The following is a 24,578-nucleotide window of genomic DNA, read 5'->3' as shown; positions in this document are numbered from 1 at the left end:
CCCGTGTGTTTCTCCCCTCCCCACACCCCCGCTCATGCCCCGTGTGTCCCTCCCCCTCCCGCCCACCCCCCGCTCATGCCCCGTGTGTCTCTCCCCCTCCCGCCCACCCCCCGCTCATGCCCCGTGTGTCTCTCCCCCTCCCGCCCACCCCCCGCTCATGCCCCGTGTCTTCCTCCCGTCCCCCCACTCCTCGCTGATGCCCTTTGTCTTCCTCCTGTTCCCTCCCACCCCCTGCTCATGCCCCGTGTCTTCCTCTTGTCCCCCCCTCCTATAATGCCCCTTGTTGACCTCTTGTTCCACCCACCCCCTGTTCATGCCCTGTGTCTTCCTTTTCCCCTCCACTTCCCGCTCGTGCCCTGTGTCTCCCTTCTTTCCCCCCCCGCCACCCGCTCATGCCCCGTGTCTGCACTGTTGGAACAGGGCAGACACGGGGCATGAGCGGGGGTGGGGGCCCCACCTTGCCCCACCCCCGCTCATGCCCCGTGTCTCTCCTGTTCACCCCCGCTCATGCTCCATGTCTGTCTCCCTCCTTTTCCCCCAGCTCATGGCCCGTGTCTCCCCTGTTCACCCCCAACCCCCGCTCATGCCCCGTGTCTGTCTCCTGTTCCCCCCACCCACTCATGCCCCGTGTCTGTCTCCTGTTCCCCCACCCGCTCATGCCCCGTGTCTGTCTCCTGTTCTCCCCATCCCCCGCTCATGCCCCGTGTCTGTCTCCTGTTCCTCCCACCCCCGCTCATGCCCCATGTCTGTCTCCTGTTGCCCCCACCCCCCGCTCATGCCCCGTGTCTGTCTCCTGTTCTCCCCACCCCCAGCTCATGCCCCGTGTCTGTTGTTCCCCCCATTCCCCGCTCATGCCCCGTGTCTGTCTCCTGTCCCCCCGCCCCCCGCTCATGCCCTGTGTCTGTCTCCCTTTTGCCCCACCCCCCGCGTCTCTCTCCTGTTGCCCCCCATCCCCCGCTCATGCCCCGTGTCTGTCTCCTGTACCCCCCACCCCCTGCTCATGCCCCGTGTCTGTCTCCTGTTCCACCCACCCGCTCATGCCCCGTGTCTATCTCCTGTTGCCCCCGCTCATGCCCCGTGTCTCTCTCCTGTTCCCCCCACCCGCTCATGCCCGTGTCTCTCTCCTGTTGCCCCGCCCCCTGTTCATGCCCCGTGTCTGTCTCCTGTTCTCCCCACCCCCCGCTCATGCCCCGTATCTGTCTCCTGTTCCCCCCACCCCCCGCTCATGCCCCGTGTCTGTCTCCTGTTCTCCCCACCCCCCGCTCATGCCCGTGTCTGTCTCCTGTTCTCCCCACCCTCCGTTCATGCCCCGTGTCTCTCTCCTGTTGGCCCCACCCCCCCCACTCATGCCCTGTGTCTGTCTCCTGTTGCCCCCCACCCCCTGCTCATGCCCCGTGTCTCTCTCCTGTTGCCCCCCACCCCCTGCTCATGCCCCGTGTCTGTCTTCTGTTGCCCCCCACCCATGCCCCGTGTCTGTCTCCTGTACCCCACCACCCCCCGCTCATGCCCCGTGTCTCTCTCCTGTTGCCCCCCACCCCCCGCTCATGCCCCGTGTCTGTCTCCTGTTGCCCCCCACCCCCTGCTCATGCCTCGTGTCTGTCTCCTGTTCTCCCCACCCCCCGCTCATGCCCCGTATCTGTCTCCTGTTCCCCCCACCCCCCGCTCATGCCCCGTGTCTGTCTCCTGTTCTCCCCACCCCCCGCTCATGCCCGTGTCTGTCTCCTGTTCTCCCCACCCTCCGTTCATGCCCCGTGTCTCTCTCCTGTTGGCCCCACCCCCCCACTCATGCCCCGTGTCTGTCTCCTGTTGCCCCCCACCCCCTGCTCATGCCCCGTGTCTCTCTCCTGTTGCCCCCCACCCCCCGCTCATGCCCCGTGTCTGTCTTCTGTTCTCCGCACCCCACGCTCATGCCCCGTGTCTGTCTCCTGTTCTCCCCACCCCCCGCTCATGCCCCGTGTCTCTCTCCTGTTGGCCCCACCCCCGCTCATGCCCCGTGTCTGTCTCCTGTTTCCCCCCCGCACCCCGCTCATGCCCCGTGTCTGTCTCCTGTACCCCCCACCCCCCGCTCATGCCCCGTGTCTCTCTCCTGTTGCCCCCAACCACCGCTCATGCCCCATGTCTTCCTCTTGTCCCCCCCTCCTATGATGCCCCTTGTTAACCTCTTGTTCCCCCCACCCCCCGCTCATGCCCCGTGTCTTCCTCCTGCCCCCCCACTCCTCGCTGATGCCCTGTGTCTTCCTCCTGTTCCCTCCCACCCCCTGCTCATGCCCTGTGTCTTCCTCTTGTTCCCCCTCCTATGATGCCCCTTGTTGACCTCTTGTTCCACCCATCCCCCGCTCATGCCCCGTGTCTTCCCCCCCACTCCCTGCTCATGCCCCGTGTCTCCCTCCTTCCCCCCCCCACCCCCTGCTCATGCCCCGTGTCTGCACTGTTGGAACAGGGCAGACACGGGGCATTTGCGGGGGTGGGGGCCCCACCTTGCCCTGCCCCCGCTCATGTCCCGTGTCTCTCCTGTTACCCCCCACCCCCGCTCATGCTCTGTGTCTGTCTCCCTCCTTTTCCCCCCGCTCATGGCCTGTGTCTCCCCTGTTCACCCCCACCCCCCTCTCATGCCCCGTGTCTCCCTTCTTTCCCCCCACCCCCCACTCATGCCCCGTGTCTCCCTTCTTTCCCACTCATGCCCCGTGTCTCCCTTCTCCTCCCCCACCCCTGCTTATGTACCGTGTCTCCCTTCTTTCCCGCTCATGCCCCATGTCTCCCTTCTTTCCACCCCCTGCTCATGCCCTGTGTCTCTCTCCTGGTCTTCCCGACCCCCCGCCGATGGCCTGTTGTGTTCTCTTTATACACCCTGCCTTCCATTTCCCTGGTGTCCACCTTGGTAAAAGATTTTCCTTCCTACACCGGGACGCCTGCCTGCGGCGTCCCGGTTTGGGAAGAAAAATCTTTTTTTTACCACCCCGGGTTCCCACTTTGAGAACCTAGGATGCTAGTGGTCTTCCTCCATTGAGAAGGACGTTATGGTTACGTTGCAGTAATAAAAAACTATGAAATTCAGTAAAAAAAATGTGTTAAAGTGACTTTATGGTTAAGTTGCACTAATAAAAACCTATGAAATTCAGTAAAAAAACTTTGTTAAAGGGACGTTATGGTTAAGTTGCGCTACTAAAAACCTATGAAATTCAGTAAAAAAACTTTGTTAAAGGGACGTTATGGTTAAGTTTCGCTACTAAAAACCTATGTAATTCGGTAAAAAATACTTTGTTAAAGGTACGTAATGATTAAGTTGCGCTACTAGAAACCTATGAAATTCAGTGAAAAAACTTTGTTAAAGGGACGTTATGGTTGAAAGTAAAACTGAAAAACCCCTGAAATTCGGCAGTTATGGTAAGATAAGCAACCATAACTCGCACCACTGTGCACTGCTAACACTAACACCCAGGACATCAAAGATGACATCACAAATGTCATTGATGACATCACTGATGACATCACATGTGCATTTACTTTTTATAAAAACTCTGTACAAGGGATTCTTATAATGCTGACCAAAAACTGTCAAGGATCATTGGGATAAATATCATAAGCTAATTAGTGCATTAAGCAATGCATTGATATAAATAGCATTCTATTATGAAGTTCTATCCAGTATACTAAGCTACTCGTGCAGAAACATAGGCAGTGTGTGCAGCATACATGATGAAGGTGCCATATTCATAATCTTGCCATGTTGAATAGTAAAATGATAACTGCTTTCTTATTAGAGTTTTGCGTACTGTGAAACATGTAATAAGTAGATAATAAAACCCACTTAATACATAATTATTACAGACAAAACACAAAGAGACAACAACACATACAAATATGAGTATATACAGGGACAGTGAAGTAAACAAAAAAGCAGAAGCAGTAGCAGAAAGAGTTCATAACCTAACTGATTGTCTTTATGCAGAGAAACTATTGCTCTATTTCAAAGCTGCTACTTACCATATGTATGTGTATCACATGATGTGACTGCACCCAAAGGAAAGGAGAGTGAATATAATGTATACAAATATGAGCATATACAGGGAAGGTAGAGTAATAAACATAAAACTATGAGAAAGTGCTGATAACCCTAATGATTATCTTCATGCACAGAAAGGATTGCTCTCTTTCAAGCCTGTGTCTTCCGCTATGTATATGTTTCATATGATTTGACTTGACCCTAAGTCTACAAATATAGTACCTTTTCAATTTTTACTTCCTGACTGTTACTGAAGAAAACTATGTGGCTTAGATATGTCAGTAAAGGAAAAAATGGGAGAGCCACCCATGTGATGTCATCAGTGATGTCATCAATGACATTTGTGATGTCATCTTTGATGTCCTGGGTGTTAGTGTAAGCAGTGCACGGTGGCGCGAGTTATGGTTGCTTATCTTACCATAACTGCCGAATTTCAGGGGTTTTTCGGTTTTACTTTGAACCATAGCGTCCCTTTAACAAAGTTTTTTCACTGAATTTCATAGGTTTTTAGTAGCGCAACTTAACCATAACGTCCCTTTAACAAAGTTTTTTACTGAATTTCATAGGTTTTTAGTAGCGCAACTTAACCATAACGTCCCTTTAACAAAGTTTTTTCACTGAATTTCATAGGTTTTTAGTAGCGCAACTTAACCATAACGTCCCTTTAACAACGTTTTTTTACTGAATTTCATAGGTTTTTAGTAGCGAAACTTAACCCTAACGTCCCTTTAACAATGTTTTTTTACTGAATATATATATATATATATATATATATGTAAAGAAAGAGAGGAGAGGGGACGGACCGCACTCTCCGTGAATCCATGTCCAAAAAAAGCGCAGCTCACATAAATTAGAAACAGAAGAAAAATGTATTTAATAAGTTATAAGCTGTGCATAATGCACAGGACAAAAGGCTGGGGAAACAGCATATACAAACAGAGGCAGGACGCCTATAGGCACGGCCCGCTTACAACGCGTTTCGCGCTCAACTGAGCGCTTGATCACGTAACGATATATATATGTATATTAGCACTTGCTGCAATCTATTCACTAAAAAGCTAGCCTCAAGATTACTTTGTCTGCTTGTGTTTCTTTTGCATCTGTACACGAGTAAAATGACTTAATGTCTTCATCTGTTTCTTTGGCATAAGTTTCTTCTCCTTGATCCCAAGATGTCACTTATCCTGGATACTTTCTTGATGCCTTATAGAATATTTTCATTCGCTAGTCTCTGCATCTCTTCTAGGTACGTCATTTCAGCTCTGTGTGAAGTCACCATTCATCTTGACCCTTCATTTGCTCTGCTTCTTCAGGAATCTCATTTAAACAGCCATCATATCTCCTTGTATGCAAGTATGGTTTTCTCAATGGGAACCTTGCCTCTAGGATTCTCTTTGGTACTGGAATTCTCAGTGGTACCACACATTTCTCACACTCTGGCTTCCAACATACAGGCAATAGGGGCAGAATGGTTGAGGTGGGGGTACTTGGCTCCTTCACTACACTCCCCCCTCTGGGTGATTCAGTAACTGCTCTCTCATCATCCTTCACATCCAGGCATCCTCTTCTGAAAAAGAGCTTCTTTGGGATCCATATCTTTATGACACCCTTCAGGCATCCTGCTGATTTGACGTGCTCATCTCGTTCCATGTCATAAGACTGCATTGTCCACTTGGACTGCAATAGATCCATCTTCCTACATCCTTCTTATGAGTCTTTGGATACAGGAACTTCATCCCCTCAGGTGCATGAATACTGGCCTTCACAAAGTCCCAGATCTCTTCATCTGTTAAGTCTCAGGCTTTCCATCCTGATTTGACATCAATCATGATCTTCATCCCTATGGCTTTCTTTGCTGTCTTCTTGCATTGTGAGATTATTATCTTGATCACAGAGAATCTAAGCAACACCAACATGATCAGGGGTCCAAGAAACTTGAACAGGTCCGCCATCCATCGTGGAATCCAAGAAAAGAGCGATCCAAACCAGCTGTCATCAGCAATGTCTTCTACTTTATCTATCATCTGACCATGGAGCTTTGTCAGCATGCCTACAGCCTCTGTCAAGGTTCCATTCTCGTCATCATGAGAAGGTATAAATGTGCAACATGATTCTCCAATTTTTGCACAAACACCTCCATCCATTGCTGTAATCATATCCAAGATATATCTGTTCTGGAAAGTCATCAGTCGTATGGCTCTCATCTCTTCTCTGATTGCATTGAATCTCTTTATGTTAGGATTGTAGCAATTCCCATCTGGTGATCTGCGGCCACTTGTTATTTGCTCCAACCTGCCATCCTAGGATCGTAGCATCATCTAAAGCAGTAAAGTTATTTGTGTGATATGCACATGCTCACTGTATTCTAGTCTAGACGTGCATAGTATATCTGTGCCATTTAGCCGTTTGCCTCTCTCTGCTATACTAGCATCCTGGCTCGCTATGTCACTGTGTCATGATGACAACTGTCTGATTTATCTTGACTGCCCTGTCAGACTGACCGACAGGATATGTTATATGTAATGTGTGCCTAGGAATGTATCACCTCAGCTTGACCACTCCTCTCTCTCTCTAAGTAGTAATAGCCCGTATTTGCTGTGTTGCCCAGTGTAATCAGTTTACTGTTGCTATGCCCTGCACTAAACTTACTCTGCACCAGATTGTTTTATGAGAATGCTTCAGTTTTTCTATATACTTAACTGTTCGCATCATGGCTAATTTATGAGCCCTGTACAACTGCTTAGACCTTGGCTGCTTGACCCGGCTTTAGACTTAGACCTACTATTGCTGATTCTAGGGTATTAGGGTATTAGGGTATTAGATCATATATTTATCACTAAGTATTAACACAACTATCTAAGGATTCATGCAACACCTAATCAGCGCTGTATGACTACACTGTATGCATGCATACAGGATATCTGCCAATATCACCAGACTTCTACTACTCACGTAGCATACTGCAATGATGATCTGAGACAGTCGTACTGTTACTCTACTACACGTAAGAGACCACCCTGTGAGACCCACACACCCCTGATCGATCAGCTAGCACTGGTATCCCTGTCACTACGAGTAGTTCTACTGTAACTTGTCTATATACTTTAATTATTGTAGCGTTTTACTGGAAACTGTCCATTGTAGCATTGTACTGGAACTTGCCTATATACTTTAATTATTGTAGCATTGTCTGGATATTGTAGCATTGTACTGTAACTTGTCTATATACTTCAATTATTGTAGCATTCTACTACACACTTGCTAGTACCCACCTATATTACTTGCCACTATCGAGTACCCAAACCTATTAAGAATATAGTACATTAAGCCCAGCATACATCAGACTGCTGGATTATTCCTGTGCCTTAGCACCATATTCATATACTACACATTAGGTGCCAAAGCCATTTGGCATGATGTAACATACCCTTCCACTATGAACTCTGAATTTAGTATAACAGGATCTAATTTATACCTCAACAACCCAGCGTTTTGGATCAAACACTTTACAACCAAACCAACACCCAATCAACCTTGCTCTACTAACTACAAGAACCTAAGACTAGGCTCTAGACTTTCACCTAGATTTTCGATATCCATATCTAAACATAGCCAATACTCTAGTGCACACACCACCTGTCTTTTATAAAAAATTGGGGACCTCCAACAATACTCTGTACGAAGCAAAGGACACCATGTTCAAATATGCCCTTGTCAATGCTAGATCTATCCCAGCACATGCGCTAGACATTACTGACTTCATTGAAACTGAAGATTCGGATTTCCTAGCCATAAATGAAACTTGGCTACATGCAGCATCTGGCCCCTCCTTATCTCTTGCAGTGCCACAGAACTATGCCATCATTAGATGTGATAGAGACTCGCCCCTGTGCAAAGGTGGAGGAGTAGCATTCATCTTCAAAAGAGCTCTCAATCTCAGACAAATACCTAATACGCATATTGACTCTGGTGAGCTATTAACAGTCAAACTGCAGCTATCTCCTAACCAGACTGCCACTATACACCTCATATATAGACTGCCTGACCCGATCACAAACTTTGTTGAAGACATATCAGCCCTCCACACAACCAACACCAAACCTAACTCCCAAATCATCTCACTTGGTGACCTTAATTTAGGCTATCAAGATCCTAATGACTCAGGAGCTCATGACCTAGCCAACCCTTTAGCAGATTCAGGATTCACCCAACATATTCAGGTACCTACGCATACCAAAGGAAGAACATTAGATTGGCTCCTCGACCTAAATTGCTCCATCAATCTTAGCTCTCTCACGCCATGTACTTGGACTGACCATTATAAAATAACCTTCACCATCAAAGCTAAACCTAATAGCCTTAAACATAATCATGCACCCTCAGTTCATACCAGAAATAAGAAGGACATCTCTAAGGAGAAACTCCTCCCTCTAATCCTGCCCCTTCTTCACAAAGCCTTAGTGTCCGATTCTAATCCTACTGCGTTAGTTGACACGTATAACCAAACTATTCTGACGGCATTAGATGCCATTGCCCCTCTCAAACTGAGGAAATCCAAACCCCGCGCCCATCTCAACTCATGGTTTATCCCTCAACTACAACAAGCGCATCCTTCAGGCTGAATCTAACACCAAAGAGCTGTTCAAGATCCTCAAAGAACTTGAATCTCCAATAGCCCCAATAGACAACTGCATTACTAATACCACATGGTGCTCTAACATCCAAAAAGTGCTCCTTGAGAAAATCTCTACCCTACAAACTAAAATCAACACCAAAAAAGGCAGCCTTCTTACAGACCACGTCCTCAACCCCCTTATCAACAACCCCCTTCTCATTCACACACGATCAAACCTTTCAACTTCTCCCCACTCTCTACCTGGGAAATGGAAAATATCATCAGACCAATCAAACCTTCTAACTGCCAAGGCAATGTCTGGCCAGCCCCAATCATCAAAGAGGCCAGACATGAACTAGCTCCCTTCATCACCTCATTCATGAATGCTTCCTTTAAATCAGGGTCAGTCCCTGATAACCTCAAGGACTCTTGGGTTATCCCTCTAATCAAAAAACCCACCCTAGACCCTAACAACCCTGCCAATTACAGACCTATCACAACGGTACCTTTCTTACTGAAAATCCTGGACCGTGCAGCCTATCTTCAAATACAGGCCTACTTAGAAGCCAACAATCTCCTAGGTCTTCACCAATCGGGCTTCCGAACAAGACACGGAACCGAAACAGCCCTAATTGATTTAAAAACACAAATCTTGGATCTAAAAGATAATGGCAAACTGGCTTTATTACTCCTGCTCGACCTATCAGCAGCTTTTGATTTGGTGGACCACTAAATATTATGCCATCATCTCAAAACTGATGCTCATTTCTCACAGGAAGCTACCTCCTGGATTGAATCCTTCTAGGTTAACAGAACTATGAGGGTCTTCTCACCTACCGCATCGGCAGAACCACTAGCTGTACTCTGTGGGGTTCCGCAAGGATCTTGAGTCTCACCCACCCTGTGCAACGTATTTACCAAGCCACTCTTTGATATCCTTGACTATCTGGGTGTCACCTACACAAATTATGCGGACGACACCCAGATACTCATCCCTATCACAGGCGACTATGTAGCTGACTCAAAAGCACTCAACAAGATCTATGCAATCATCCAGTCTTGGATGGCCCACCATGGGCTTTGTTTGAATGATAAAAAAAACAGAGCTCCTCATTCTAGGCTCCCGTGTTAGACTGAACAAACTAAACCCAGCCTTCAAAGCATTTAAGATCGATGGGAACACAATCAATGTGTTCAATGATACTAAAACCCTTTGTATATATCTTGACTCCACCCTATCCTTCAACAGACAAATAAATGCTGTGGTTTCAGCAGCAGCCTATGCATGCAAGCTTATAACAGCCAGCAGACCTTTTCTCTCCACTTCTAACTGCATCATGCCAGAACCCTCATAATGTCTAAGATAGACTACTGCAATGCTCTCTATCTTGGTACCAGCCTTAGGAACATCAATAAATTACAGATAACCTAAAATAACGCCATCATGGCTGCCCTCAACATACCTAGGACATCTCGCATATCAGACACCAGACGCAACCGCCGCTGGCTTCCTATCAATCAAAGAATAGCACTGAAAACACTCACCTTGACCCATAAGTGCCAATCTAACTGTGCACCTGATTACCTATCAAACCGCTTCCTAGCCCACACCTCTACACAACCTATACGATTCACCCAAATACATTCTCTGTGCATACCTAGATTTAAGCAACAAAAAGCAGGGGGGGGCCAGTTTTCCAGTCTTGGCAGCCAAATTATGGAACACCCTCCCTAACACACTACGAGCTGTACTCTCCTTCAACGCCTTCAAGCATAAAGTCAAGAAATGGCTCTTTGACAAAGGCAATTCCCGTGTGGAATGTCTTACTCCATTAACATAGTACTGCCTTGCATTTATTGGTCTACCAGTAACTTTGTATAGTTTAGTACATTCTTGTTAAAGTAAAACTTTTACTTGTATATACTTATTTTTGTAAACTGCTATAAATTGTATATATGCCCTGCTAAGAACTAATATTATGTATCGTATGTAACCACTTTATCTGCTGTATGCGCCCGGTTGCCTTCAGGCTCGGATGCGCTTTATAAATAAAATAAACAAATAAACTAAACTAATAAACTAAACTAAACGAAGGTGAACACTGAGGAGGTCTGGCTGAACAGCATGTGCTAATATAGAATAGAGTTAAAAGCTTCTATTGACTTAGCTGAAAAATAGTTCTCCCTCTTCATCCTCTTTATCAGCTCGACAGATCTCTTCTTCCTCAGGTGAACATCTGCTTTAGGAAAACTGTCAAGATCCAAATCACTTTTTGGAATCACTAACAATGGAACATGGATATTCACTAATGAGCATCGTCCTCCCCAATCCTTGGGTAGCTTCATGTATGCCCTGGATACACAAGTCCAATAATGATCCATGATTACTGCTGTTCCATGTATCATTCTTGGTACATCAAATATTCGACCACAGTTCTGGTTCTCTCCAAATTTTCTTGTGCCATTATTTCTGAAGCACAGTTTTGAACTTTCCAAGGGCACTATCTGCAAGGGTCCTCCTCTGTCTTCGACCCAATTCAGTAGCTTAGCAAGTCTTGGCCATAATGGCTCACAACCATTCTGTACAACATGAATGGCAGGTTTGTAACAGTCAATGACCACCCATGCTCTGAAGATTACCACTCCTTCTTCGCATCCATCTGGTGATAACACTGATCCCCAGATCTGCATCTGTCCTTTGTTCTTCCATGGAACGTGTCAACCGTGTGGCACTGCACACGAGTGCACACACACACAAACCTGGAACGGATCGACCACACCCCAGGCTCCTGTCCCACCCTTTTGGGTCTTTGCCGTGGGGCCAACAAGCCACAAAGGTACAAGATCCATATTCAAGTGCACATTTGGTCTTCATACCACGGTGGGACCCAATGCATAGATCACAATGCACATATGTATTTTTCTTTGCCCGCATTCCAATATAAGCAGGCACTGCCCTTCATTCATTTCCGGCAGCAACGACAGCCCAGAACTCTCCCCAAGCAATGCCCACCTCAGGTGCTAATCTACCTTATGTGCCACATTACTTTGCCAGCATTTGGCATTTTATTGCTCCTTACATGCCTTTAACAGCCGGCCTGCTAAAGCTGTTGCTGTGTTTTACGTTTTTGAGCTTTTTGCTTTCCTCTGATAAATTTACTAAGTCAAGAAGGACCGTCACACGTACCTTCTAACACACACCCTCAGGCAGACCTATCATCCTCCTCCCCTGATACACCGCCCTCTCCTTCCTTTCTTTTCGCCAGTGGCCCGTAACTTCCGGGTCACGTGGCTTGCAAGAGCACAGCTCTTCGTTGCCTGGCGACTGGCCCACAGAGCTGGGCTACCGTGACGACACCCTCCAACCCACGGCAAAGGCATGACACGGATTTTATTGCATGCAGGGAGGAGGACAGCCGCTTTCTGAGGTAAGCGCCTCCGTTCGTGCTAACAGATATCAGCGGTCCTAGCCCGCTCGCATCCTCCGCGCCTACCACTTCTCCAATATAACAACTCTCCCACCACCTCCCGTTTCCCGCTATGTCCCCATATGACTCCACTTTTTCTCCTAAACATAAAACAAAAATGACACTGGATTTTTGCATACAATTTATATTTTGCTTCAGGCACACGTTCCTGGGCACGTGTTTTGCAGAGCGGACCCATGCCGAGCAGCGGCCACGTGCCACCCCTTCCTTCCGCGTTTAGATAACTACCACGCAGAAGACTTTTTCCACATTACAAGGCACCTGGTAAGTGTATTTATCACATTTACCTAACCCAACTCCCTCCTTGAATTTAGAGAATCCTAGATCTTGGGTCCTCTCTCATTCTTCAGCAACCTCACAAGACTGCTTTACTCTTGTTTTCAGCTCCACTAAACACTAGGGGGTCCACAACATATACCTTTCCATTCATTTTACCGTAGGAACCAGAACAACAACAGATGCGAATTTAAGTATCTCCAGTGCCCCCATACGCCGGGCAGACCAGGTGTCTTAGCGATCCCGCCGCCGAATCGTCCGAGCAACGGGGGCTAGCGCGCAGGTTCAGTCTCACGGTTTCTGAGACTGCCCCACAACCCCACTAGGTGAGAAGAGAAATTTCTTTTCCTTTTCCAACCACAGTGGGGGCTTTAGCACTTCTGTGCTACATACAAAACTTGTCAATGCTAACTTTCTAGCAAGCTTTGTTTAAACAGGTCACTCTAAGCCTGCACCTTGCTACCCAGCTCTAACCTGTTTTTTAGATTTGAACTCCAATCATTCTCCCTTTTTCTTTTTTTGTCCCCCTTTCAATAGGTTACCATGCATACGCCCTGATGAAGGTGGCAGTTCAAGACCACCGAAACGCGGACAACATTAAGGGGAATCTGCTTCTAGATCTTGGACAGATGAAAACACTTTCCCGTTTTTGGGAACTAACAGATTGTCTGGGAGCATAGTTTCTTCTTCTCTCATTTGAGTGTATTCCCCTAATACGCGTTGGCAGACCCAATGGGGGTTCCCTTGTGGACATTTATGGAGTTAATCTCTCAAATTTACGGACTCCATCGTATGAGCATAATATAACAAACCAATACAGTTGCAAAAACTACAGAACTGATTGATTTGTTTTATTATTTATAAATTTGTATTCAGCACTATATTTGTGAATATCAAACCAACCTTGAACTTATAATGCAGGGTTAATGTGTATAGAACTGGACTTGAAGTATACGCAAAGAAGTCTCTGGCGTATGAACTCAATACTCAGAGCAGTTATTGTTATTGTTATTTGTTTCTTCACAAATTCTAATTTTTTCATCCAACTCCTTGTTGCGAGACAAATTGGCTTAGATTTCATTTAGAAACATAGCCCACCACTTTTAATTATTATTATTTTTTTCTCTCCGACTTGACTAAACTCAGAGATGTTTGCTTGTTGATGTTTCTTTACTTCACCCCCTCTTCCCTCCAGCACTGGGTTTCTGTTCACTTGCATTACTATCTTTTCCAAATCCTTTTTTCACCACTATTTTCAAACAACAGGATTGTGCAACGAGTTTGTATTACCTCTTTTATTGTACTTACATTTTGTGTTTGGCATATCAAAACTCTCACCTGTATATATTTCCCCTTTTTTTATGTAACTAGAAATGTGTAAATATTACATTAATAACTATTTACCAAAAATGTTATGGCTGATGTGGCATTTATTTACATGAATCAGGCAAGATTTGTTACATTAGCCCCGGCCAAGAAGGTATCTTACCAATTTAACAAATATTTAAGGTAAAGAGTACAATTTCTTTTGCAGCGATTGTTGATTTTTTTGTGCTATATAGTATTCTAAGTACCCAGCTTCTTCCCAAAAGGGCACCCCCAACTCCTCTAGAGTTTAGCTCTGTTCCATCTTCAAATGTCTTCTGCAGATTTTCTGGACTCTCCGGTTTTCTGTTTATTTCCCATCTGATTCCAGCTCCTTTCTCTCCAGGCTTCTCGTATCTGATCACATGATTCTTCGTTTGAGCTATTTCTAGTCTTCATGTCTTGGATGTAGTCATCTTCGTCTGGATCTGCCAATTCAGTTGCCCATTTGAGGTAGGCATCTCGGCCCATGAACTGGCCTCTTGTTTTGCAAAGTGCTATGTGCGAAAGAGAATGAGCTGTCTGGACATCTATTTCGATAGCTATGAAGATTTTGGATTTTCCCATACTGCAAGGCAGGAGTGCACACACAAAGCGTTCTTCCTTCGAAGTCTTCTTCCAGCTTCCTTCATATGTTGATACCATATGTTATTTCCCAAGTGAGCTGTACTGTACAGGTAATCATTTAGTTCAAAATCATCCTCTCTGGTGCTTCTTTTAGGCCTCATTCTTCTCATGTGATCTTCATAATCATTTCATGAAGTGTGTTAGCATATCTTCTTCTAGCTGGGTTGATCATCGGTGCACCTACATGTGTTATCCGAGTAGGAGAAAGTTCAGAAAGTTTCATCCTCTCAACATACCATTTAGGCAACAAAATGTCTAGCAAAATCTTCATGTGTGACTGTCTCATAAGAATCATCTTTGGGTCATTTATCACAGGACCAGGTGTATTTGCATGCATTACCATTATAGGCTCACTGTAAAAGAAAACTCTTCTCATGCCTGTCTTGCCAAGCCTGTCTTTTGCATCCTAAAAGGGTCTCTAAGACACCTCTTGCATGTGAATGATTATTAGTGACACTTATCTCAGACTCAGGTAATCTGTCATCTTTCTTCGGAACATGAATGACTACATAGGGTCTTGGGTGCCTAGTAGTTGCCACGTTTGTACCTTTCCTCTGCTCAGGAAGATTCACAGGAGTCTTAGCTCCATGTACATTTATGCAATATGACGTATGTACTGTGAGAGAGAGCAGTATTATTATGCACACGATACAAGCATACATGATGGATAAGTACAACCATTTGCAGCAACGACTTCTTTCACATCGTGGACATCTCCCAGAATCTGGCATAACGATGTTACTACTAACACTTCACATCTTTATTGCCTAAGGAAGGAAAAAGTAACTTTAATACATCAGCATTATGTACTGCTTCTTGAAGCTGCTATCTTGACTCAGCAACTTGTCCTGAATCAGCTGTCTGCTTACTAGATAACAAGAACAAACTCTCAAAGTATCCCTAGAACCAGTTTTTAAAATGACGAAATGTGGATGTCTCTCCAGCAAGAAGAAAACCGACTTCAGTAAGTCTAGACAAGTTCAACGACATACACCAGTTCCCAGTTGATTCCTCGAATCTGCCTTAGATCAGATGACATGATAACTTTCTTTCAGCATGAAACAAAACTTCTGTCTAACAGCAACCTCTCAATCTGTCCCTCGAAGGAAAGTTTTATTCAGACCTCGAAGTTCTCGCAGAATAAGCGTTTACTTGCAGTATGACACCTCTCATGATTTCATTTAGTGCTGCATTGTTTTTCAGATCCCTTAAGAATGTATGCACATCAGTGTATCTTCCAACAAGATTTGGGTACTCTTCAATTAGACGATAGAAAACCACACTGACCAGTGTGTGAGCATCATACTCTGGTAGCTGTAGAATAGTGTCCGGAACCAAGCCACAGTCTGATGAAATCTTTTCTTTTACTTGACAGCCTCTGCATCCTTCTTCCTCATCATAGACATTGTCTGCATTTGCTGATGTTCTTCCCTGACGCTTGTTTCCAAAGTGGGTGGGGGCAGAGGGGTTTCTCCAGTATAAACCTTTACTTCACCTAAAAAGGTCACAGCACGTCTGCCTTGGAATCTGACTGCAGACGGCGTGAAGTCTTCCACAATGAAAGGGCTGTTAAATCTGGGCTTGTGGCACTTCCTTATAAAATTGCGGATTAGAACAGCATCTCTGGGGAATAATTTGGGAAGACAAAGTTCTTGAATTCTACTTGTTGAAGTAGCTCCTTCTGTGTTCTGTACTGCCACACACCCTTTTTGCTGAAGCTGACCTGAAATGACAGAGATACTTGAAGTCATACACATAAGATACTCACGTAGCTCCATTCCTAAACAGTTCTGCTGTAGGCTGAGCATCACTTATAACTATAGATGGAGGCGTGAGGGGTGTCCTCATCCGTCTCCCTGTTACAATCTCATGAGGGAGTGTAATGGTGGTATGAACCTGGTTGTTTCCTTAATGCATATAATTCCAGTGGTAGGCAATGCAACCACCCTTTCTGCAAAGTAATCTTCAACTTGGCTCTCCTTTCGTTAAGCAAGCTGTTGAGCCATTCACAGATTCCATTTCCTTGTGGATGGTAGGCCAAAGAGAACTTGTGCTTTATACCAAGCAACAAGCTAATCTGCTCAAATGTTTGATTCACAAAATGTAGACCATTGTCTGACCTCTTTACTTCACATACTCCCCATCTCGGAAACACTTCCCTCACTAAGAATTTGGCTGCACAGGTAGAGTCTGGGTGTGCACACAGACAAGCCTCAATCCATCGTGAAAAGGGACAAACCACTACAATCATGTATCTTTATCCATTACATACTTGCAGCATGTCGACATAGTCGATAAGCAAATGCTGAAAGTGGCCAGTAGGTCTCAGAATAACTCCCCTAACTGTGCGCAGTGTGTGCCCAGCCATACATTTTTGACACACAATGCAGTTCACTACATAGAACGCAACATGCTCTTACAAATTTGGTATGAACCAATCCTCTGCAATAGTTGCGGCAAGGTTCTCTCTAGCTGTATGCGCAGGCTAGTGTAGCAGTTCCAGCGCTACCCTTAACAAGGCTACAAGCATCACAGGTTTACCAGTGCTGTCTTGTCACCACAATGCTTTAGAGGGGTTTAAAGAACACCCTCTTCGCGTCCACAAATCTTTCTCATCTTGAGGTGCTCCCCCCTGGACCTCCATTAATTGTGTCTTTGACAAAGCACTATGGGCTTAATCACGAGTTGGGCATTAATACCGCCGGCAGTATTAGCCCTACCGCCAAACCCCCTGGCGTTATTAGCGCTGGATCACGGGTTTGGCGGAAATGGAATTCCCCATTCCCCACTGAGCCCATTCGGGAATGCCCCATTCCCCATTGGGCTCAATGGGGAATTTTTGCGCCGGCGGTAATAGCGTGAATTTTCGGCGGATTTCCCCCCTGCTCAGAAGCCCTGATTTGGCGGACCCTTAAATCCGGCGGTAATAGCGTGACTGCCGGATTTAAGGGTTACCGCCAAAGTCGTGATGAGGCCCTCAGTGTGCTATATTTTGGGAAAAGTGTTTGAGCCGCTTCCCCGCATCAATTGTCATATCTGTAGTGAATTTCTTTAATAGTCTGCACTTGGATGGAAACAGAAACAAAATTGATAGGATTAGCTTAATGCTCCAAGAAGCATTTTTTATTATTATATGATTAGAAGATTTAGTAATTATGAAGAATGTGCATCGGACATGATTTGATGAAATAATATAGCAAGTTTGTATAAAAATGTTTGAATGTATTATAACTCTAAAAATGTTTTTTTCTCTACATACTTCTGAGGGTTGCACAACGATTTATATCTTTGTAAATTGCAGTTTAAGGAAACAGTGTTTTTTATTGAAATGTGTTTTTATATTGTCCCTTTTGTATTTTATATATTGTTAAGTTTGAGCATGTTTTAACCAATAAATAATAAAAAAAGATAGAGTTAAGAGTTCAAGTATAATTTATTCCTTATGTTCTTCTTGTTAATTTGGCAGATTTAAATTGAATTGCTACTGAAGCAGGGACAACCAAGTCTTGAAACGTGTGGAGTTGGATCCCTTTGTTCATCCTCCGGATGAAGACTGTAAGGACTGAATTCAATTATCCTTGAACTCTACCTATAATACATTCTGGAATGCTTTAGTGAACCTGAGCCAATTACTTGGCTATTTAAGCCTTGGGTAGAGTACAAGGGACAGGAGTATCTGCCCTTTTGGGATACTGTTCTCTTCTTTGATGTTAAAAGATCCTAGCAGGTCTTACTTGTTTCTTCCTAATGATGGCGTGATTCCAGAAAGACACTGGTTGACACATATCTTCCCATTAAATACATCAAAGGAAGATGTAGAGGAGCAAGTGGGCGCATTCTCCTTAGTCAACAGCCCCTGAGAATAGTCAACAGATGGACGACAGCTCCTGTAAATCAACCCAGATACCTCAAAATGCGAGCCCATGGTTTAATATGGAAAGATGATGAAGAAGCTGGGTTTTTTTGCGAAATAGGGGAGTACATTGGCTTTAAACCAAGGATGCTTTTTCCAGAGATGAAGAAAAGCAAGAAGGGAGTTCACGAGCAGACAGTACACCAGGACATATTTTCTAAAGTTTGGGAAGAGCACAAACATGTACTGATGCCAAATATTGGGTGATTAAAAGACACAAAGTCAATATGGGACGGCGTGAGCAAGTCTCTAAAGTATAAAAGAAGAACTACACCCAGCAAAAGTGGAATCAAAAAAAGATCAAAAACACGGTTGATGTGGATGAACTCCCGGTCTTACACAAGTGATGAAGAGCTTGCAAACAAGGGATATCCATCAGGCCTGGAGCTAAAATAGAGGTGTACCTACACTTTCTCAGATGTCCCGAGACTGTGCAGACTGGCAAGGCCAACCTTCAAACAGAAGACATAGGCATGAAGGCCTACCGATGAAAGAGGATGCCTAATTGGGAAACAAAGGAAAAACTGACGTATCTCCAACCACCTGGGTTTCGTTTCTATGTATGTGCTGATATCAAGCCGAATGTCCAAGGTTGGATTGGATTGCCAACCAATTAGAATAGGCTGCCATGCAATTTTACATACAGTGTTGCAAAGTATTATTTTGCTGCTACATTTCCTGTTATGATGAGGGCTGTACACCACGTGTTTAGAAATAGCCCAGGGTGTGTCTCACGGATAAGAAACCACCAATGAGAGACTAGCATGCACATTTCCTATAGGTAGAGATGGTCCCCTAATCCAATCGCGCCACTCAATAGGTTTGGACTGTTTGCCGTATAGGATGATGTCATAGGTGACGCATCTAGCATTAAATAAGCTAAACATTAATGATAAGACACTGTGATCCTGCATGAGTCGAGTTGATGAGTGTATATTCGCCCCCTGGTTTACTTCTTGAGATTAAAGCAGTATTTTACCATCTCCTTTCAGTCTGTGTTACGCTCACCTGGCTCCCACAGGGGCGTCGTTCGGACCCAGACAGCTGCGCTCTCCACCCACGTGATGCGTAGTGCAGCGATGACTGACTGGATCTGCCCTCCTAATATTGTCTGCTTAACCCGTAGAAATATTCTCCTGCAAGTGGAGAGATGGATTTAGCCACTTGTGGATTCAAGTGATAGCACCCCCACAGTCCTCCCCAACTAATCACCTCTGAAATGCCCTCACAGCAATCTCACCTTATATTCTTGAAAGATGAGCTCTTCATCCTGCGTGGATTTGTAGGGGCGCGTCGATTCCAATTACTTCACTGGTTTGAAGGCTCGGGAGAGTTCCGGAGAGTATTGACTCTCAGGTTCCTGGTGAGGACCAGTAAGTATTAAGTTCATAGAGTTCAATATGTCCGATGTTCACTCTTGTTCCCCCCCTTCCATTCTTGTCTTGCAGCTGGCTCGTGAAAAGATACTCTTGTGGCAGCTGGTGGCGCTCAGGTAAGAGTCTGTATTACCCGGCGCTGTCCGGTAAATGTTGCACATGGAAAACGTGTTGTTTTGTTTCTCTTTACAGATGCGGCACGTGAAAATATGGAGAGTCACAAAAGGATGCCTCCGGTGGTAAATCAGGTAAGTCTATGGTGGTAAGAATTATATTTGTTGGTTCCCTTGGCTCACCTTGTGGTTTTCTTTTGTCTCCTAGGTGCCGAAGTTCGGCGAAGAAATGATGGAGGCAGCGCTGACGCGAAGGATGCTGTGAAGACTGGTGAGTATGGCGCGGCGCTGCAGCTGGAGGTGTGGCGCGTGCAGAAATGATGTTCTTTACAGGTCCGGAGATGAGATAGATCCAGAATCAGGTGTGGGATAGAAATAAGTTTGTTTTCTAACCTTGTCCCTTTCTTTCCTCTTTGTTTTAGGAGCTCCGTATTCGAGGCGGCCGTGGCAGAAGACTGGATGCAGGCTGCAGGCACGGTGAGCGTTACGCTGCTGGATGCAGAATAATGCGAAGCGTGTGTTGCTGGTCGGGTGTGGTTTAAATAGCCTCAAAAGTAGTCCCAGGTAAGAAGTCCCTAGAACCACACCCGAGTAAAAAATAGTCCCTGTAGAAAAATAGTCCCTTTCAGGCTCCACATTGGATTGGAGTCATTTGCAGCATGGTCTGCCTGAGGTAAGTAATGACCATGAGCCTGGCGCCTTAGGCGCCAGGACTGATTTCTACTATGAGCCTGGCGCCTAAGGCGCCAGGACTGAACCCAGATAGCCCCTAGCCGGGGCTGTTGAGGTTTTACTAAACATATAGATGCCTGCTCCCGGGGCTAATGGGCTCGGTCCGGATGCCTGGGGGTAGGCATCATGACAGTCTGTCTGGTAATTGGGCCTGAAGTATTTTGCATGGTAATTCCATCTATCGCAACAAATGCTTCAAGGTGCTACAATGTCGGTACTTCCAGGAATAGTCTACTTAAGTATACTGCATTGTTACGAAAAGAGCATTTCTGAGCTTCACAGGGGATCACAAAAATGTCGCAATGTTTGTGCTGCGTAGATTGCAGTAGTTGTGTTTTATGAGATAGCACCGCAGCATTACAAGATATGACTCCTTTGGCTATGTCTCCTCTGGTTTGGCACCGAGAGCTAAATGCATTTGCGGATGTGAGTGTAGACTCTTCTGAGTGGGCACCATGCCAGAGATCAGGTTATTTGTCCAGGCTTGTTCTCAACGGAGGAGTCCTGACAGTTGAAAAAGGCAGAAAGATTTGGGGTTTCCCCCTCATTTAGTAATGGTAATCCGACCCCGGACCCATTGCTTTCTGTGCTCAGAAAGATGCTGCATCTCACCCTCATGACCAGCTGCAAAGAAAAGAAACGCATGTTTGGGGTTGCTGTTCTTTCTCTTGCTCAGAGGAGAATTGCCTGCCCTTTACGTACTGGACAATTCTTGTGGGTAGGACAAGACTAATAAGAACATGGATATACCTCTCCATTATGGCACACAAAGACAAATGGTATAAATGTAGGTCTGTAGGTAATTTACATAATGAGAAGCTAGTGAGACAGCAATGGAGCGCTCTACAGCAAAGGCAGTAGAACATAGTGAAGTGTGCCTTGAAGTGGGTCTTCTCATCTTTCCTGAATCTCAAGGGGGGAGCCAGCCTGATGTTAGCTGGAAGGTTGTTCCAGAGCATAGGAGCACAGCAGGCGAATGCTCGTTTTCTCATCGTCTTCTTCTTGCACTCCTTGGATTCCGGTCTGGAGATATCTTGGCTCTTTATGTTAGCTAAAATGTTGCGGGCGGCCTTCCTCAGGGGGCACCATCCTATAGAACAGGTTATTTGTCCTAGTTCGTTCTCAGTGGAGGTTCATTCACTCTTTTGGCAAATGCCATACGTATGCCTAAGTCATTGTTAAAGATCTCAGAAACCCTAACAATGGTGGTCTGTAATGAGATACTCAATAATGGTCTTGCATCACGCTCAGTAGAGCTGTTACCTGACGCGTGGATAGCTTCCTTTTTCCTAACACGGGCAACGCTTCATGCACAGCAGAACTCTTTTGGCTCCCAAGTGTTCTCCCGGATCTCTGAACGCCTCAGTATTGCAGTAAGCCGTAAAAGGGACCTTATCTAGACCTGATGGCAAAATGGCTGCATTTGACATTGCGTGGGTGCTGCTGGGCAATGAGGTCCAAGATATGCACATATTTTGTACTGAGAGCCTGTGTTACAATAAACACAACTAATGGGTAAATAAGGAGTACTTTAGTGGAGTGCATAAGGCAATGCAATAAGCTAAAGCTTCACAGGGGCAATGAATGCAAAGATTGAATCTAAAATGCCGAATGCACGTTTAGTGTACATTCGGCATAGTAGATTAGATCGTTTGCCCATAATACCAAACAGGGGAGCAGAGGTTGCAGGGGTGTCCTCCGCTCCCACAGTTCGGTGCTATGGGCTGCAGGGATTGCAGGGTATCCCCTGCATACATTAAAGCCAGTGCGGGGGACAAACAGGTGAGAAATCCCAAAAGATCAAATTACAAAATACGGGCAAGTAGGCTCCGTGATTTTGTAATTCGATCTTTTGGGATACGTTTTTTTAAAGGTACCTCGTTCACAGGAACTGATGATGGCTCATCCTCGCACTTGTTATCCGATGAACATTGCTCTTGGCGAGAAGCCAATTAGAGAAGCAACATCCATACTTCCAACCATGGCAGCTCCTACACAGTCTCACAGAAGTCCCACTCCATTGGACCAGATCACCTACCAGGCTCTGCTTGGTAAGCAGAGATTCTAGGGAAAAAGGATCTGAGGGTCCAAAATATAGCACCCAGAGTGTGGAGGAAGTGTGCCTTCAGCCTCAGTTTAATAGTCAATGTTTACCAGCTTCACACAATCCATTCAAACTAGGAATCCTCGAACGATAATAAAAAGACAATGGTAAGCCTACCAACACTTTTGTTACCGGACCGGCACACTCCGACTCTGCGGGCGGCTGCCGTCCCGGCCACCATGTCTGAACTGGCGGGCAGGTCGGTACCTGCCAGCAGACTTTCCGGGAAGCACCGTCACCGTTACTAACGGTGCCGGTGCTTCCCTCATCCCGATTCCCATTGAGTCCTCTGGGACTCAAATGGTAATGGGGATTTACATTTTTTCGGCGCTTGACTTCCAGGAACACCGGGGTCAAAATCCCCCAGGTGGTTCCGTGGAGCCAGGTGCCAGAAAAATGCACGAGTCCGGTGGCAGCCTGCCGATTTTACCATCATGTCTACCGCCGGACTCGTAACGAGGCCCAATATCTAGACATTGGGCCTCATTCCGAGTAAGGAGGTAGTCATGGCGCTATTTGCGCCATGACTACCTCCCATACCGGGTTCGGGTCCGACCTGATTCAAGGTTCAAGTCCCCATTGAAAAATCCATTCCCCATTCCCATTTGAGCCCCCATAGGGCTCAACGGGAATGGGGAAGTAGCTAATAACGGTACCGCAATTTGCGATACCGTTATTAGCTCTCTGGTCCCTTAGCGGCTCCCGTTTAGGGCGCCTGGTAAAACCAGGCGCCCATTGCGGGACCCGCTAAGGGACCTCGGAATAGGGCGCAAAGGGATTACCGACACTGATGTCCTTAACGGTGCCCGGTATCCCTTTGCGCCCACCTCAGAATGAGGCCCATTGCATGTATACAACAAAGCATTGCTTACAATATTTAAAATGCAACAATCATAAATCAAGATTTCAATTAAGCTAGAGATAAGAGTGATAAAAAAGAAGTAAGAGGGAATGTACATTGAAACGATCAGTCAGATCCCAGAATTCTCAGAAGCCTAATCACCCCTGGCAGCGCTCTTCTTTCCGCGTCCCTTAGTAACTAATAGCCCTCGTTTATCCTGCTCCAGTGTCGGTGGCTCGTTGATTCCCACAAGTACTTGCCTCCACTTAAACCATTTTATTAAATTCATTTGTAAATTGTCGGGGGCTGATGGTCGGAATTTATAGAGCTATATGAGAACCTCTCCGGAAGTGAGAGCCGGGCAGAGGTTACGCAACGGTAATTTAATTTGTAATTTCATTTATTTCAGTGCCAAAGGGCACCCACTCAAGGTGCAACAGAATACATCACAATGAGAAATACTGTATAAAATGAACACTAATAGAGGCAATGACCAGAGGAAGACGTAGGCCTTACACAGCACCCATTGTACAACATAGAGCCCCCGTCCTTACAACTCAAGAAGGCACCACATCACACAGTGGCAGGAAAAAGCCCCGACACACTGAGGCACCACTCCTCCATAGAGCATCCAGGGTAGACACACTGGCACCTTTCTAGAAGCTGTCTACAGGTCAAGGCATGTCAACACAAGGGCATTGATTAGTGACTTCAGTTCTAGGGTGGGCAAAAAGAGGTGTGAGTACCTCTTTGCCTCGTTGCTCTGGACGCTTTTGGATTTGTGCTGCACTCGCTGTTTCCAACGTGTGTAAATTAGCCGTTATACGGCTTTATCTCCAGAGAGGCCCCACCCCCTTGGGCAGGAAGCTGTTAAAATCGGCAGGCCGCGTGCACCTGCGCACGCGCACACCAGGCGAAGTACCTGAAAAGAGGTGTGATTCAGAAATGGCCCTCGAATGAAGGCCTTAACAATTGGGGCAATCTGTGCATGCAGGTCAAGGCTGTCCAGCTAGTTGAGGTGGGGGGGGGGGGGTTGCGCGCCATTCGCTAGTGGTAGTTCACACTCACCTGGGCCCTAGCCTGAACAGTATTATTTTAGGCATATACAAAGGGAACCAAAGGCTG

This window comes from Ambystoma mexicanum, chromosome 11 (assembly GCF_040938575.1).
Source record: "Ambystoma mexicanum isolate Mex_15411 chromosome 11, UKY_AmexF1_1, whole genome shotgun sequence".
Lineage (NCBI taxonomy): Eukaryota > Metazoa > Chordata > Amphibia > Caudata > Ambystomatidae > Ambystoma > Ambystoma mexicanum.
Note: the sequence above shows the minus strand (reverse complement) of the source record.